This window comes from Octopus bimaculoides, chromosome 29, assembly GCF_046866305.1.
Source record: "Octopus bimaculoides isolate indiv1 chromosome 29, ASM4686630v1, whole genome shotgun sequence".
Classification (NCBI taxonomy): Eukaryota; Metazoa; Mollusca; class Cephalopoda; order Octopoda; family Octopodidae; genus Octopus; species Octopus bimaculoides.
Genome location: NC_142956.1, coordinates 18075133 through 18092934, shown reverse-complemented (window position 1 = coordinate 18092934; position 17802 = coordinate 18075133).

The following is a 17802-nucleotide window of genomic DNA, read 5'->3' as shown; positions in this document are numbered from 1 at the left end:
AAGCTAGATTAAGCACACACGCACACGCAGACACAGAGGCAAGAACAAGCACGCACACAGACACAGAGACAAAAAGCGGCACGGACACACAGACACAGAAGCTAGATTAAGCACACACGCACACGCAGACACAGAGGCAAGAACAAGCACGCCCACAGACACAGAGACAAAAAGCGGCACGGACACACAGACACAGAAGGAAGATTAAGCACACACGCACACGCAGACACAGAGCCAAGAACAAGCACGCACACAGACACAGAGACAAAAAGCGGCACGGACACACAAACACAGAAGCTAGATTAAGCACACACGCACACGCAGACACAGAGGCAAGAACAAGCACGCACACAGACACAGAGACAAAAAGCGGCACGGACACACAGACACAGAAGCTAGGTTAAGCACACACGCATACGCAGACACAGAGGCAAGAACAAGCACGCACACAGACTCAAAGACAAAAAGCGGTACGGACACACAGACACAGAGGCAAAAAGCAGCACAAACACAGAAGCTAGATTAAGCACACACGCACACGCAGACACAGAGGCAAGAACAAGCACGCACACAGACACAGAGACAAAAAGCGGCACGGACACACAGACACAGAAGCTAGATTAAGCACACACGCACACGCAGACACAGAGGCAAGAACAAGCACGCACACAGACTCAAAGACAAAAAGCGGTACGGACACACAGACACAGAAGCTAGATTAAGCACACACGCACACGCAGACACAGAGGCAAGAACAAGCACGCACACAGACACAGAGACAAAAAGCGGCACGGACACACAGACACAGAAGCTAGGTTAAGCACACACGCACACGCAGACACAGAGACAAGAACAAGCACGCACACAGACTCAAAGACAAAAAGCGGTACGGACACACAGACACAGAGGCAAAAAGCAGCACAAACACAGAAGCTAGATTAAGCACACACGCACACGCAGACACAGAGGCAAGAACAAGCACGCACACAGACACAGAGACAAAAAGCGGCACGGACACACAGAAACAGAAGCTAGATTAAGCACACACGCACACGCAGACACAGAGGCAAGAACAAGCACGCACACAGACACAGAGACAAAAAGCGGCACGGACACACAGCCACAGAAGCTAGATTAAGCACACACGCACACGCAGACACAGAGGCAAGAACAAGCACGCACACAGACACAGAGACAAAAAGCGGCACGGACACACAGACACAGAAGCTAGATTAAGCACACACGCACACGCAGACACAGAGGCAAGAACAAGCACGCACACAGACTCAAAGACAAAAAGCGGTACGGACACACAGACACAGAGGCAAAAAAGCAGCACAAACACAGAAGCTAGATTAAGCACACACGCACACGCAGACACAGAGGCAAGAACAAGCACGCACACAGACTCAGAGACAAAAAGCGGTACGGACACACAGACACAGAGGCAAAAAGCAGCACAAACACAGAAGCTAGATTAAGCACACACGCACACGCAGACACAGAGGCAAGAACAAGCACGCACACAGACACAGAGACAAAAAGCGGCACGGACACACAGACACAGAAGCTAGATTAAGCACACACGCACACGCAGACACAGAGGCAAGAACAAGCACGCACACAGACTCAAAGACAAAAAGCGGTACGGACACACAGACACAGAGGCAAAAAAGCAGCACAAACACAGAAGCTAGATTAAGCACACACGCACACGCAGACACAGAGGCAAGAACAAGCACGCACACAGACTCAGAGACAAAAAGCGGTACGGACACACAGACACAGAGGCAAAAAGCAGCACAAACACAGAAGCTAGATTAAGCACACACGCACACGCAGACACAGAGGCAAGAACAAGCACGCACACAGACACAGAGGCAAAAAGCGGCACGGACACACAGACACAGAGCCAAGCACAAGCGAACACACACGCACAGACAAGAACAGCTGTGACGGAGGTCACGAAGATATCCGAAGTGGATTGTCGAGTTGTCACGGAAACAAGCGACTTTTGTACCATGAATGACATGTGTTGAGAGGAAAATGAAGCATGTGTGGAATAAGGTGTAATGTGTAAGACATCGCTGGTATGCATATGTGATGTGTATGGATGCTGACAGCTGTATAAAGAAGTATTAATCATACTGTGTGTGTGTGAGCGTGTACAGCTTTATGTATTTGTATTCACTTACACACGCACGGAAAGACACACGTACACCCATTATCTTTCGCGCGCACACGTACATACGTACACACATGCATGCATACATATACATACTTCGGTAATTTTTCAGATTAACACCCGCACGATCTTCACTAGAGTGTTAGGGTTTTGAGGGTCATGGATTAGAACAAAACGAAAGATCGCCCTGCTAGCGTAGTGAATGAGGGGGGGGGGGGGCGGAGACGGACTAAAGGTAATCTGAGGGGGGAAAGGTTCAGATTACATATAGTCCGTCTCCGCCGAATGGGGAAAGCTTAGTCTGCAATGTTTGCAGTCGTGTATGCTTGTCGTGTATGTATGTGTATGCTTGTCAAGGGCTCATTAGCCACTAACAGAACGGCAAATGCAAAATATAAGTTAGTCCCAGAGTGCACAATGTTCCTTAAAGGTCAGCAATGGTCTTCCTCGGTCACGAGTGGACGGCCATCATATATGAAATAATAGGGGTACATGTGTCTTTCTATGCGTGTGTGAGTTAATACAAATACATAAGGCTGAACACGCTTGCACACATATACACACACGCATGTGCACCTATTATTTTTCATATACACGTACATACATAAATGCAAACACACACACACACAGACGTACACCCATTATCTTTCATAGATGCGTATATATATATATATGAATATACACACACCCATTATCTTTCATAGACACATACATACAAACATGCCCGCAACTGTCACTTTCCACCGACATCAAAGCATATGTTGCCTTGTGTGACAGATGTGAGTCTATAGGCAAAATAATATATATCAGATATCTTACCTGTTAATTGCTATATAAACAGTGTTTACAGTGAAAGATCTTTAATTATACCAGATGTCCGTCCCACAACACTGCAAAGCAAGCAAGACAACAGAAATTTTTTAAAAATTTGACTCGAAAACACAAAACACGAAATGTAGTTTTGTGTAGTTACTCTCTTTGTCTGTACGCTGCTTGATGAATTTATGTATTATTTAAAAACAAAACACTTGTATGACCTATAGAAACACACAGTTAATTGTTGCAGGAATGTCTTAAGTTTTACTTGAAATGTAAGAATAACGGAATTCTGCAATTTTCTATAATTACTGATTATAGCACTCGTTCAAAAGTACAAATTTTGCCCTCACGGGTGGAATAATACTCAAGAGGAATGAAGTATGGTCTAGCGACAAATGTTTTTTGAGAATAAAATAAGTGTCATACCTACTTTGAATCTATTTCTCAATAGGAAATATATAAAGAAATAATGTGCCGGTTTTTTTGCACGTTTCGTTTCCTCCGTCTCATTTTTTTTTATATCACATTCTTCACTCAATGAAATGAAAGACAAAAGACTTGGAGACGAGAAAGAGAAATTGAATATTTATGGAGAAATACAAGTAAATATTTTTATCTAGTTGTGGATGATTAATAACTGATTTGATTGCATAATATAATTAATATTAAATATGTCGATCTTAACTATATTCACTGAAGTGAATGAATTACATTCACTTAAGTAATGAATGAATTACAATTTCATTAATTAATTGTATAATAGGAATTTAGTGATGTTGAGTTATTGCATTGTAACCGTTTGTGGCTATCATGCATCGACACACAAGCCACCGAATTACCTTCTTAGTTTGGTTGTTCGTGTTGTTTCTGAATTATGATATTACTAGAAGGTACGAAAGATGCAACATAGTGTCTGTGTGCGTGCCTCTGTGTCTGCGTGTGCGTGTGTGCTTGTTCTGCACACGCAGACCCAGAGGCAAGAACAAGCACGCACACACACACAGAGGTAAGAACAGGAACGGACACACAGACACAGAGACAAGAACAAGCACACACGCACACGCAGACACAGAGGCAAAAAGCGGTACGGACACACAGACACAGAGGCAAAAAGCAGCACGGAAACAGAGGCTAGATGAAGCACACACGCACACGCAGACACAGAGGCAAGAACAAGCACGCACACAGACACAGAGACAAAAAGCGGCACGGACACACAGACACAGAAGCTAGATTAAGCACACACGCACACGCAGACACAGAGGCAAGAACAAGCACGCACACAGACTCAAAGACAAAAAGCGGTACGGACACACAGACACAGAAGCTAGATTAAGCACACACGCACACGCAGACACAGAGGCAAGAACACACACACACACAGAGGTAAGAACAGGAACGGACACACAGACACAGAGACAAGAACAAGCACACACGCACACGCAGACACAGAGGTAAGAACAGGAACTGACACACAGACACAGAGGCAAAAAGCAGCACAAACACAGAAGCTAGGTTAAGCACACACGCACACGCAGACACAGAGGCAAGAACAAGCACGCACACAGACACAGAGACAAAAAGCGGCGCGGACAAACAGACACAGAAGCTAGATTAAGCACACACGCACACGCAGACACAGAGGCAAGAACAAGCACGCACACAGACACAGAGACAAAAAGCGGCACGGACACACAGACACAGAAGCTAGATTAAGCACACACGCACACGCAGACACAGAGGCAAGAACAAGCACGCCCACAGACACAGAGACAAAAAGCGGCACGGACACACAGACACAGAAGCTAGATTAAGCACACACGCACACGCAGACACAGAGCCAAGAACAAGCACGCACACAGACACAGAGACAAAAAGCGGCACGGACACACAGACACAGAAGCTAGATTAAGCACACACGCACACGCAGACACAGAGGCAAGAACAAGCACGCACACAGACACAGAGACAAAAAGCGGCACGGACACACAGACACAGAAGCTAGGTTAAGCACACACGCATACGCAGACACAGAGGCAAGAACAAGCACGCACACAGACTCAAAGACAAAAAGCGGTCCGGACACACAGACACAGAGGCAAAAAGCAGCACAAACACAGAAGCTAGATTAAGCACACACGCACACGCAGACACAGAGGCAAGAACAAGCACGCACACAGACACAGAGACAAAAAGCGGCACGGACACACAGACACAGAAGCTAGGTTAAGCACACACGCACACGCAGACACAGAGACAAGAACAAGCACGCACACAGACTCAAAGACAAAAAGCGGTACGGACACACAGACACAGAGGCAAAAAGCAGCACAAACACAGAAGCTAGATTAAGCACACACGCACACGCAGACACAGAGGCAAGAACAAGCACGCACACAGACACAGAGACAAAAAGCGGCACGGACACACAGCCACAGAAGCTAGATTAAGCACACACGCACACGCAGACACAGAGGCAAGAACAAGCACGCACACAGACACAGAGACAAAAAGCGGCACGGACACACAGACACAGAAGCTAGATTAAGCACACACGCACACGCAGACACAGAGGCAAGAACAAGCACGCACACAGACTCAAAGACAAAAAGCGGTACGGACACACAGACACAGAGGCAAAAAGCAGCACAAACACAGAAGCTAGATTAAGCACACACGCACACGCAAACACAGAGGCAAGAACAAGCACGCACACAGACTCAGAGACAAAAAGCGGTACGGACACACAGACACAGAGGCAAAAAGCAGCACAAACACAGAAGCTAGATTAAGCACACACGCACACGCAGACACAGAGGCAAGAACAAGCACGCACACAGACTCAAAGACAAAAAGCGGTACGGACACACAGACACAGAGGCAAAAAGCAGCACAAACACAGAAGCTAGATTAAGCACACACGCACACGCAAACACAGAGGCAAGAACAAGCACGCACACAGACTCAGAGACAAAAAGCGGTACGGACACACAGACACAGAGGCAAAAAGCAGCACAAACACAGAAGCTAGATTAAGCACACACGCACACGCAGACACAGAGGCAAGAACAAGCACGCACACAGACACAGAGGCAAAAAGCGGCACGGACACACAGACACAGAGCCAAGCACAAGCGAACACACACGCACAGACAAGAACAGCTGTGACGGAGGTCACGAAGATATCCGAAGTGGATTGTCGAGTTGTCACGGAAACAAGCGACTTTTGTACCATGAATGACATGTGTTGAGAGGAAAATGAAGCATGTGTGGAATAAGGTGTAATGTGTAAGACATCGCTGGTATGCATATGTGATGTGTATGGATGCTGACAGCTGTATAAAGAAGTATTAATCATACTGTGTGTGTGTGAGCGTGTACAGCTTTATGTATTTGTATTCACTTACACACGCACGGAAAGACACACGTACACCCATTATCTTTCGCGCGCACACGTACATACGTACACATATGCATGCATACATATACATACTTCGGTAATTTTTCAGATTAACACCCGCACGATCTTCACTAGAGTGTTAGGGTTTTGAGGGTCATGGATTAGAACAAAACGAAAGATCGCCCTGCTAGCGTAGTGAATGAGGGGGGGGCGGAGACGGACTAAAGGTAATCTGAGGGGGGAAAGGTTCAGATTACATATAGTCCGTCTCCGCCGAATGGGGAAAGCTTAGTCTGCAATGTTTGCAGTCGTGTATGCTTGTCGTGTATGTATGTGTATGCTTGTCAAGGGCTCATTAGCCACTAACAGAACGGCAAATGCAAAATATAAGTTAGTCCCAGAGTGCACAATGTTCCTTAAAGGTCAGCAATGGTCTTCCTCGGTCACGAGTGGACGGCCATCATATATGAAATAATAGGGGTACATGTGTCTTTCTATGCGTGTGTGAGTTAATACAAATACATAAGGCTGAACACGCTTGCACACATATACACACACGCATGTGCACCTATTATTTTTCATATACACGTACATACATAAATGCAAACACACACACACACAGACGTACACCCATTATCTTTCATAGATGCGTATATATATATATATATGAATATACACACACCCATTATCTTTCATAGACACATACATACAAACATGCCCGCAACTGTCACTTTCCACCGACATCAAAGCATATGTTGCCTTGTGTGACAGATGTGAGTCTATAGGCAAAATAATATATATCAGATATCTTACCTGTTAATTGCTATATAAACAGTGTTTACAGTGAAAGATCTTTAATTATACCAGATGTCCGTCCCACAACACTGCAAAGCAAGCAAGACAACAGAAATTTTTTAAAAATTTGACTCGAAAACACAAAACACGAAATGTAGTTTTGTGTAGTTACTCTCTTTGTCTGTACGCTGCTTGATGAATTTATGTATTATTTAAAAACAAAACACTTGTATGACCTATAGAAACACACAGTTAATTGTTGCAGGAATGTCTTAAGTTTTACTTGAAATGTAAGAATAACGGAATTCTGCAATTTTCTATAATTACTGATTATAGCACTCGTTCAAAAGTACAAATTTTGCCCTCACGGGTGGAATAATACTCAAGAGGAATGAAGTATGGTCTAGCGACAAATGTTTTTTGAGAATAAAATAAGTGTCATACCTACTTTGAATCTATTTCTCAATAGGAAATATATAAAGAAATAATGTGCCGGTTTTTTTGCACGTTTCGTTTCCTCCGTCTCATTTTTTTTTATATCACATTCTTCACTCAATGAAATGAAAGACAAAAGACTTGGAGACGAGAAAGAGAAATTGAATATTTATGGAGAAATACAAGTAAATATTTTTATCTAGTTGTGGATGATTAATAACTGATTTGATTGCATAATATAATTAATATTAAATATGTCGATCTTAACTATATTCACTGAAGTGAATGAATTACATTCACTTAAGTAATGAATGAATAACAATTTCATTAATTAATTGTATAATAGGAATTTAGTGATGTTGAGTTATTGCATTGTAACCGTTTGTGGCTATCATGCATCGACACACAAGCCACCGAATTACCTTCTTAGTTTTGTTGTTCGTGTTGTTTCTGAATTATGATATTACTAGAAGGTACGAAAGATGCAACATAGTGTCTGTGTGCGTGCCTCTGTGTCTGCGTGTGCGTGTGTGCTTGTTCTGCACACGCAGACACAGAGGCAAGAACAAGCACGCACACACACACAGAGGTAAGAACAGGAACGGACACACAGACACAGAGACAAGAACAAGCACACACGCACACGCAGACACAGAGGCAAAAAGCGGTACGGACACACAGACACAGAGGCAAAAAGCAGCACGGAAACAGAGGCTAGATGAAGCACACACGCACACGCAGACACAGAGGCAAGAACAAGCACGCACACAGACACAGAGACAAAAAGCGGCACGGACACACAGACACAGAGACAAAAAGCAGCACAGACACAGAAGCTAGATTAAGCACACACGCACACGCAGACACAGAGGCAGGAACAAGCACGCACACAGACACAGAGACAAAAAGCGGAACGGACACACAGACACAGAGGCAAGAAGCCGCACGGACACAGAGGCTAGATTAAGCACACACGCACACGCAGACACAGAGGCAAGAACAAGCACGCACACAGACACAGAGACAAAAAGCGGCACGGACACACAGACACAGAAGCTAGATTAAGCACACACGCACACGCAGACACACAGGCAAGAACAAGCACGCACACAGACACAGAGACAAAAAGCGGCACGGACACACAGACACAGAAGCTAGATTAAGCACACACGCACACGCAGACACAGAGGCAAGAACAAGCACGCACACAGACACAGAGACAAAAAGCGGCACGGACACACAGACACAGAAGCTAGATTAAGCACACACGCACACGCAGACACAGAGGCAAGAACAAGCACGCACACAGACACAGAGACAAAAAGCGGAACGGACACACAGACACAGAAGCTAGATTAAGCACACACGCACACGCAGACACAGAGGCAAGAACAAGCACGCACACAGACACAGAGACAAAAAGCGGCACGGACACACAGACACAGAAGCTAGATTAAGCACACACGCACACGCAGACACAGAGGCAAGAACAAGCACGCACACAGACACAGATAGAAAAAGCGGCACGGACACACAGACACAGAAGCTAGATTAAGCACACACGCACACGCAGACACAGAGGCAAGAACAAGCACGCACACAGACACAGAGACAAAAAGCGGCACGGACACACAGACACAGAAGCTAGATTAAGCACACACGCACACGCAGACACAGAGGCAAGAACAAGCACGCACACAGACACAGAGACAAAAAGCGGCACGGACACACAGACACAGAAGCTAGATTAAGCACACACGCACACGCAGACACAGAGGCAAGAACAAGCACGAACACAGACACAGAGACAAAAAGCGGTACGGACACACAGACACAGAGACAAGAACATGCACACACGCACACGCAGACACGTGTGTGCTTGTTCTTGTCACTGTGTCTGCGTGTGCGTGTGTGCTTGTTCTTGTCTCTGTGTCTGTGTGTCCGTGCCGCTTTTTGTCTCTGTGTCTGTGTGCGTGCTTGTTCTTGCCTCTGTGTCTGCGTGTGCGTGTGTGCTTGTTCTTGTCTCTGTGTCTGTGTGTCCGTTCCTGTTCTTACCTCTGTGTGTGTGTGCGTGCTTGTTCTAGCCTCTGTGTCTGTGTGTCCGTTCCTGTTCTTACCTCTGTGTGTGTGTGCGTGCTTGTTCTAGCCTCTGCGTCTGCGTGTGCGTGTGTGCTTGTTCTTGTCTCTGTGTCTGTGTGTCCGTTCCTGTTCTTACCTCTGTGTGTGTGTGCGTGCTTGTTCTAGCCTCTGTGTCTGCGTGTGCGTGTGTGCTTGTTCTTGTCTCTGTGTCTGTGTGTCCGTTCCTGTTCTTACCTCTGTGTGTGTGTGCGTGCTTGTTCTAGCCTCTGTGTCTGCGTGTGCGTGTGTGCTTGTTCTTGTCTCTGTGTATGTGTGTCCGTTCCTGTTCTTACCTCTGTGTGTGTGTGCGTGCTTGTTCTAGCCTCTGTGTCTGCGTGTGCGTGTGTGCTTGTTCTTGTCTCTGTGTCTGCGTGTGCGTGTGTGCTTGTTCTTGCCTCTGCGTCTGCGTGTGCGTGTGTGCTTAATCTAGCCTCTGTGTCTGTGTGTCCGTACCGCTTTTTGCCTCTGTGTCTGTGTGCGTGCTTGTTCTTGCCTCTGTGTCTGCGTGTGCGTGTGTGCTTGTTCTTGCCTCTGCGTCTGCGTGTGCGTGTGTGCTTGTTCTTGTCTCTGTGTCTGTGTGTCCGTTCCTGTTCTTACCTCTGTGTGTGTGTGCGTGCTTGTTCTTGCCTCTGTGTCTGCGTGTGCGTGTGTGCTTGTTCTTGTCTCTGTGTCTGTGTGTCCGTTCCTGTTCTTACCTCTGTGTCTGTGTGCGTGCTTGTTCTTGCCTCTGTGTCTGCGTGTGCGTGTGTGCTTAATCTAGCCTCTGTGTCTGTGTGTCCGTACCGCTTTTTGCCTCTGTGTCTGTGTGCGTGCTTGTTCTTGCCTCTGTGTCTGCGTGTGCGTGTGTGCTTAATCTAGCCTCTGTGTCTGTGTGTCCGTACCGCTTTTTGCCTCTGTGTCTGTGTGCGTGCTTGTTCTTGCCTCTGTGTCTGCGTGTGCGTGTGTGCTTGTTCTTATCTCTGTGTCTGTGTGTCCGTTCCTGTTCTTACCTCTGTGTCTGTGTGCGTGCTTGTTCTTGCCTCTGTGTCTGCGTGTGCGTGTGTGCTTAATCTAGCCTCTGTGTCTGTGTGTCCGTACCGCTTTTTGCCTCTGTGTCTGTGTGCGTGCTTGTTCTTGCCTCTGTGTCTGCGTGTGCGTGTGTGCTTAATCTAGCCTCTGTGTCTGTGTGTCCGTACCGCTTTTTGCCTCTGTGTCTGTGTGCGTGCTTGTTCTTGCCTCTGTGTCTGCGTGTGCGTGTGTGCTTGTTCTTGTCTCTGTGTCTGTGTGTCCGTTCCTGTTCTTACCTCTGTGTGTGTGTGCGTGCTTGTTCTAGCCTCTGTGTCTGCGTGTGCGTGTGTGCTTGTTCTTGTCTCTGTGTCTGTGTGTCCGTTCCTGTTCTTACCTCAGTGTGTGTGTGCGTGCTTGTTCTTGTCTCTGTGTCTGCGTGTGCGTGTGTGCTTGTTCTTGCCTCTGTGTCTGCGTGTGCGTGTGTGCTTGTTCTTGTCTCTGTGTCTGCGTGTGCGTGTGTGCTTGTTCTTGCCTCTGTGTCTGCGTGTGCGTGTGTGCTTGTTCTTGTCTCTGTGTCTGTGTGTCCGTTCCTGTTCTTACCTCAGTGTGTGTGTGCGTGCTTGTTCTTGTCTCTGTGTCTGCGTGTGCGTGTGTGCTTGTTCTAGCCTCTGTGTCTGCGTGTGCGTGTGTGCTTGTTCTTGTCTCTGTGTCTGTGTGTCCGTTCCTGTTCTTACCTCTGTGTGTGTGTACGTGCTTGTTCTAGCCTCTGTGTCTGCGTGTGCGTGTGTGCTTGTTCTTGTCTCTGTGTCTGTGTGTCCGTTCCTGTTCTTACCTCTGTGTGTGTGTGCGTGCTTGTTCTAGCCTCTGTGTCTGCGTGTGCGTGTGTGCTTGTTCTTGTCTCTGTGTCTGTGTGTCCGTTCCTGTTCTTACCTCTGTGTGTGTGTGCGTGCTTGTTCTAGCCTCTGTGTCTGCGTGTGCGTGTGTGCATAATCTAGCCTCTGTGTCTGTGTGTCCGTACCGCTTTTTGCCTCTGTGTCTGTGTGCGTGCTTGTTCTTGCCTCTGTGTCTGCGTTTGCGTGTGTGCTTGTTCTTGTCTCTGTGTCTGTGTGTCCGTTCCTGTTCTTACCTCTGTGTGTGTGTGCGTGCTTGTTCTAGCCTCTGTGTCTGCGTGTGCGTGTGTGCTTGTTCTTGTCTCTGTGTCTGCGTGTGCGTGTGTGCTTGTTCTTGCCTCTGCGTCTGCGTGTGCGTGTGTGCTTGTTCTTGTCTCTGTGTCTGTGTGTCCGTTCCTGTTCTTACCTCTGTGTGTGTGTGCGTGCTTGTTCTTGCCTCTGTGTCTGCGTGTGCGTGTGTGCTTGTTCTTGTCTCTGTGTCTGTGTGTCCGTTCCTGTTCTTACCTCTGTGTCTGTGTGCGTGCTTGTTCTTGCCTCTGTGTCTGCGTGTGCGTGTGTGCTTAATCTAGCCTCTGTGTCTGTGTGTCCGTACCGCTTTTTGCCTCTGTGTCTGTGTGCGTGCTTGTTCTTGCCTCTGTGTCTGCGTGTGCGTGTGTGCTTGTTCTTGCCTCTGCGTCTGCGTGTGCGTGTGTGCTTGTTCTTGTCTCTGTGTCTGTGTGTCCGTTCCTGTTCTTACCTCTGTGTGTGTGTGCGTGCTTGTTCTTGCCTCTGTGTCTGCGTGTGCGTGTGTGCTTGTTCTTGTCTCTGTGTCTGTGTGTCCGTTCCTGTTCTTACCTCTGTGTCTGTGTGCGTGCTTGTTCTTGCCTCTGTGTCTGCGTGTGCGTGTGTGCTTAATCTAGCCTCTGTGTCTGTGTGTCCGTACCGCTTTTTGCCTCTGTGTCTGTGTGCGTGCTTGTTCTTGCCTCTGTGTCTGCGTGTGCGTGTGTGCTTAATCTAGCCTCTGTGTCTGTGTGTCCGTACCGCTTTTTGCCTCTGTGTCTGTGTGCGTGCTTGTTCTTGCCTCTGTGTCTGCGTGTGCGTGTGTGCTTGTTCTTATCTCTGTGTCTGTGTGTCCGTTCCTGTTCTTACCTCTGTGTCTGTGTGCGTGCTTGTTCTTGCCTCTGTGTCTGCGTGTGCGTGTGTGCTTAATCTAGCCTCTGTGTCTGTGTGTCCGTACCGCTTTTTGCCTCTGTGTCTGTGTGCGTGCTTGTTCTTGCCTCTGTGTCTGCGTGTGCGTGTGTGCTTAATCTAGCCTCTGTGTCTGTGTGTCCGTACCGCTTTTTGCCTCTGTGTCTGTGTGCGTGCTTGTTCTTGCCTCTGTGTCTGCGTGTGCGTGTGTGCTTGTTCTTGTCTCTGTGCCTGTGTGTCCGTTCCTGTTCTTACCTCTGTGTGTGTGTGCGTGCTTGTTCTAGCCTCTGTGTCTGCGTGTGCGTGTGTGCTTGTTCTTGTCTCTGTGTCTGTGTGTCCGTTCCTGTTCTTACCTCAGTGTGTGTGTGCGTGCTTGTTCTTGTCTCTGTGTCTGCGTGTGCGTGTGTGCTTGTTCTTGCCTCTGTGTCTGCGTGTGCGTGTGTGCTTGTTCTTGTCTCTGTGTCTGCGTGTGCGTGTGTGCTTGTTCTTGCCTCTGTGTCTGCGTGTGCGTGTGTGCTTGTTCTTGTCTCTGTGTCTGTGTGTCCGTTCCTGTTCTTACCTCAGTGTGTGTGTGCGTGCTTGTTCTTGTCTCTGTGTCTGCGTGTGCGTGTGTGCTTGTTCTAGCCTCTGTGTCTGCGTGTGCGTGTGTGCATAATCTAGCCTCTGTGTCTGTGTGTCCGTACCGCTTTTTGCCTCTGTGTCTGTGTGCGTGCTTGTTCTTGCCTCTGTGTCTGCGTTTGCGTGTGTGCTTGTTCTTGTCTCTGTGTCTGTGTGTCCGTTCCTGTTCTTACCTCTGTGTGTGTGTGCGTGCTTGTTCTAGCCTCTGTGTCTGCGTGTGCGTGTGTGCTTGTTCTTGTCTCTGTGTCTGTGTGTCCGTTCCTGTTCTTACCTCTGTGTGTGTGTGCGTGCTTGTTCTAGCCTCTGTGTCTGCGTGTGCGTGTGTGCTTGTTCTTGTCTCTGTGTCTGCGTGTGCGTGTGTGCTTGTTCTTGCCTCTGCGTCTGCGTGTGCGTGTGTGCTTGTTCTTGTCTCTGTGTCTGTGTGTCCGTTCCTGTTCTTACCTCTGTGTGTGTGTGCGTGCTTGTTCTTGCCTCTGTGTCTGCGTGTGCGTGTGTGCTTGTTCTTGTCTCTGTGTCTGTGTGTCCGTTCCTGTTCTTACCTCTGTGTCTGTGTGCGTGCTTGTTCTTGCCTCTGTGTCTGCGTGTGCGTGTGTGCTTAATCTAGCCTCTGTGTCTGTGTGTCCGTACCGCTTTTTGCCTCTGTGTGTGTGTGCGTGCTTGTTCTAGCCTCTGTGTCTGCGTGTGCGTGTGTGCTTGTTCTTGTCTCTGTGTCTGTGTGTCCGTTCCTGTTCTTACCTCAGTGTGTGTGTGCGTGCTTGTTCTTGTCTCTGTGTCTGCGTGTGCGTGTGTGCTTGTTCTTGCCTCTGTGTCTGCGTGTGCGTGTGTGCTTGTTCTTGTCTCTGTGTCTGCGTGTGCGTGTGTGCTTGTTCTTGCCTCCGTGTCTGCGTGTGCGTGTGTGCTTGTTCTTGTCTCTGTGTCTGTGTGTCCGTTCCTGTTCTTACCTCAGTGTGTGTGTGCGTGCTTGTTCTTGTCTCTGTGTCTGCGTGTGCGTGTGTGCTTGTTCTAGCCTCTGTGTCTGCGTGTGCGTGTGTGCTTGTTCTTGTCTCTGTGTCTGTGTGTCCGTTCCTTTTCTTACCTCTGTGTGTGTGTGCGTGCTTGTTCTAGCCTCTGTGTCTGCGTGTGCGTGTGTGCTTGTTCTTGTCTCTGTGTCTGTGTGTCCGTTCCTGTTCTTACCTCTGTGTGTGTGTGCGTGCTTGTTCTAGCCTCTGTGTCTGCGTGTGCGTGTGTGCTTGTTCTTGTCTCTGTGTCTGTGTGTCCGTTCCTGTTCTTACCTCTGTGTGTGTGTGCGTGCTTGTTCTAGCCTCTGTGTCTGCGTGTGCGTGTGTGCATAATCTAGCCTCTGTGTCTGTGTGTCCGTACCGCTTTTTGCCTCTGTGTCTGTGTGCGTGCTTGTTCTTGCCTCTGTGTCTGCGTTTGCGTGTGTGCTTGTTCTTGTCTCTGTGTCTGTGTGTCCGTTCCTGTTCTTACCTCTGTGTGTGTGTGCGTGCTTGTTCTTGTCTCTGTGTCTGCGTGTGCGTGTGTGCTTGTTCTTGCCTCTGTGTCTGCGTGTGCGTGTGTGCTTGTTCTTGTCTCTGTGTCTGCGTGTGCGTGTGTGCTTGTTCTTGCCTCCGTGTCTGCGTGTGCGTGTGTGCTTGTTCTTGTCTCTGTGTCTGTGTGTCCGTTCCTGTTCTTACCTCAGTGTGTGTGTGCGTGCTTGTTCTTGTCTCTGTGTCTGCGTGTGCGTGTGTGCTTGTTCTAGCCTCTGTGTCTGCGTGTGCGTGTGTGCTTGTTCTTGTCTCTGTGTCTGTGTGTCCGTTCCTTTTCTTACCTCTGTGTGTGTGTGCGTGCTTGTTCTAGCCTCTGTGTCTGCGTGTGCGTGTGTGCTTGTTCTTGTCTCTGTGTCTGTGTGTCCGTTCCTGTTCTTACCTCTGTGTGTGTGTGCGTGCTTGTTCTAGCCTCTGTGTCTGCGTGTGCGTGTGTGCTTGTTCTTGTCTCTGTGTCTGTGTGTCCGTTCCTGTTCTTACCTCTGTGTGTGTGTGCGTGCTTGTTCTAGCCTCTGTGTCTGCGTGTGCGTGTGTGCATAATCTAGCCTCTGTGTCTGTGTGTCCGTACCGCTTTTTGCCTCTGTGTCTGTGTGCGTGCTTGTTCTTGCCTCTGTGTCTGCGTTTGCGTGTGTGCTTGTTCTTGTCTCTGTGTCTGTGTGTCCGTTCCTGTTCTTACCTCTGTGTGTGTGTGCGTGCTTGTTCTAGCCTCTGTGTCTGCGTGTGCGTGTGTGCTTGTTCTTGTCTCTGTGTCTGCGTGTGCGTGTGTGCTTGTTCTTGCCTCTGCGTCTGCGTGTGCGTGTGTGCTTGTTCTTGTCTCTGTGTCTGTGTGTCCGTTCCTGTTCTTACCTCTGTGTGTGTGTGCGTGCTTGTTCTTGCCTCTGTGTCTGCGTGTGCGTGTGTGCTTAATCTAGCCTCTGTGTCTGTGTGTCCGTACCGCTTTTTGCCTCTGTGTCTGTGTGCGTGCTTGTTCTTGCCTCTGTGTCTGCGTGTGCGTGTGTGCTTGTTCTTGCCTCTGCGTCTGCGTGTGCGTGTGTGCTTGTTCTTGTCTCTGTGTCTGTGTGTCCGTTCCTGTTCTTACCTCTGTGTCTGTGTGCGTGCTTGTTCTTGCCTCTGTGTCTGCGTGTGTGTGTGTGCTTAATCTAGCCTCTGTGTCTGTGTGTCCGTACCGCTTTTTGCCTCTGTGTCTGTGTGCGTGCTTGTTCTTGCCTCTGTGTCTGCGTGTGCGTGTGTGCTTAATCTAGCCTCTGTGTCTGTGTGTCCGTACCGCTTTTTGCCTCTGTGTCTGTGTGCGTGCTTGTTCTTGCCTCTGTGTCTGCGTGTGCGTGTGTGCTTGTTCTTATCTCTGTGTCTGTGTGTCCGTTCCTGTTCTTACCTCTGTGTCTGTGTGCGTGCTTGTTCTTGCCTCTGTGTCTGCGTGTGCGTGTGTGCTTAATCTAGCCTCTGTGTCTGTGTGTCCGTTCCTGTTCTTACCTCTGTGTGTGTGTGCGTGCTTGTTCTAGCCTCTGTGTCTGCGTGTGCGTGTGTGCTTGTTCTTGTCTCTGTGTCTGTGTGTCCGTTCCTGTTCTTACCTCAGTGTGTGTGTGCGTGCTTGTTCTTGTCTCTGTGTCTGCGTGTGCGTGTGTGCTTGTTCTTGCCTCTGTGTCTGCGTGTGCGTGTGTGCTTGTTCTTGTCTCTGTGTCTGCGTGTGCGTGTGTGCTTGTTCTTGCCTCTGTGTCTGCGTGTGCGTGTGTGCTTGTTCTTGTCTCTGTGTCTGTGTGTCCGTTCCTGTTCTTACCTCAGTGTGTGTGTGCGTGCTTGTTCTTGTCTCTGTGTCTGCGTGTGCGTGTGTGCTTGTTCTTGCCTCTGTGTCTGCGTGTGCGTGTTTGCTTGTTCTTGTCTCTGTGTCTGTGTGTCCGTTCCTGTTCTTACCTCTGTGTGTGTGTGCGTGCTTGTTCTAGCCTCTGTGTCTGCGTGTGCGTGTGTGCTTGTTCTTGTCTCTGTGTCTGTGTGTCCGTTCCTGTTCTTACCTCAGTGTGTGTGTGCGTGCTTGTTCTTGCCTCTGTGTCTGCGTGTGCGTGTGTGCTTGTTCTTGTCTCTGTGTCTGCGTGTGCGTGTGTGCTTGTTCTTGCCTCTGTGTCTGCGTGTGCGTGTTTGCTTGTTCTTGTCTCTGTGTCTGTGTGTCCGTTCCTGTTCTTACCTCTGTGTGTGTGTGCGTGCTTGTTCTAGCCTCTGTGTCTGCGTGTGCGTGTGTGCTTGTTCTTGTCTCTGTGTCTGTGTGTCCGTTCCTGTTCTTACCTCTGTGTGTGTGTGCGTGCTTGTTCTAGCCTCTGTGTCTGCGTGTGCGTGTGTGCTTGTTCTTGTCTCTGTGTCTGTGTGTCCGTTCCTGTTCTTACCTGTGTGTGCGTGCTTGTTCTTGCCTCTGTGTCTGCGTGTGCGTGTGTGCTTGTTCTTATCTCTGTGTCTGTGTGTCCGTTCCTGTTCTTACCTCTGTGTCTGTGTGCGTGCTTGTTCTTGCCTCTGTGTCTGCGTGTGCGTGTGTGCATAATCTAGCCTCTGTGTCTGTGTGTCCGTACCGCTTTTTGCCTCTGTGTCTGTGTGCGTGCTTGTTCTAGCCTCTGTGTCTGCGTGTGCGTGTGTGCTTGTTCTTGTCTCTGTGTCTGTGTGTCCGTTCCTGTTCTTACCTCTGTGTGTGTGTGCGTGCTTGTTCTAGCCTCTGTGTCTGCGTGTGCGTGTGTGCTTGTTCTTGTCTCTGTGTCTGCGTGTGCGTGTGCTTGTTCTTGTCTCTGTGTCTGTGTGTCCGTTCCTGTTCTTACCTCTGTGTGTGTGTGCGTGCTTGTTCTTGCCTCTGTGTCTGCGTGTGCGTGTGTGCTTGTTCTTGTCTCTGTG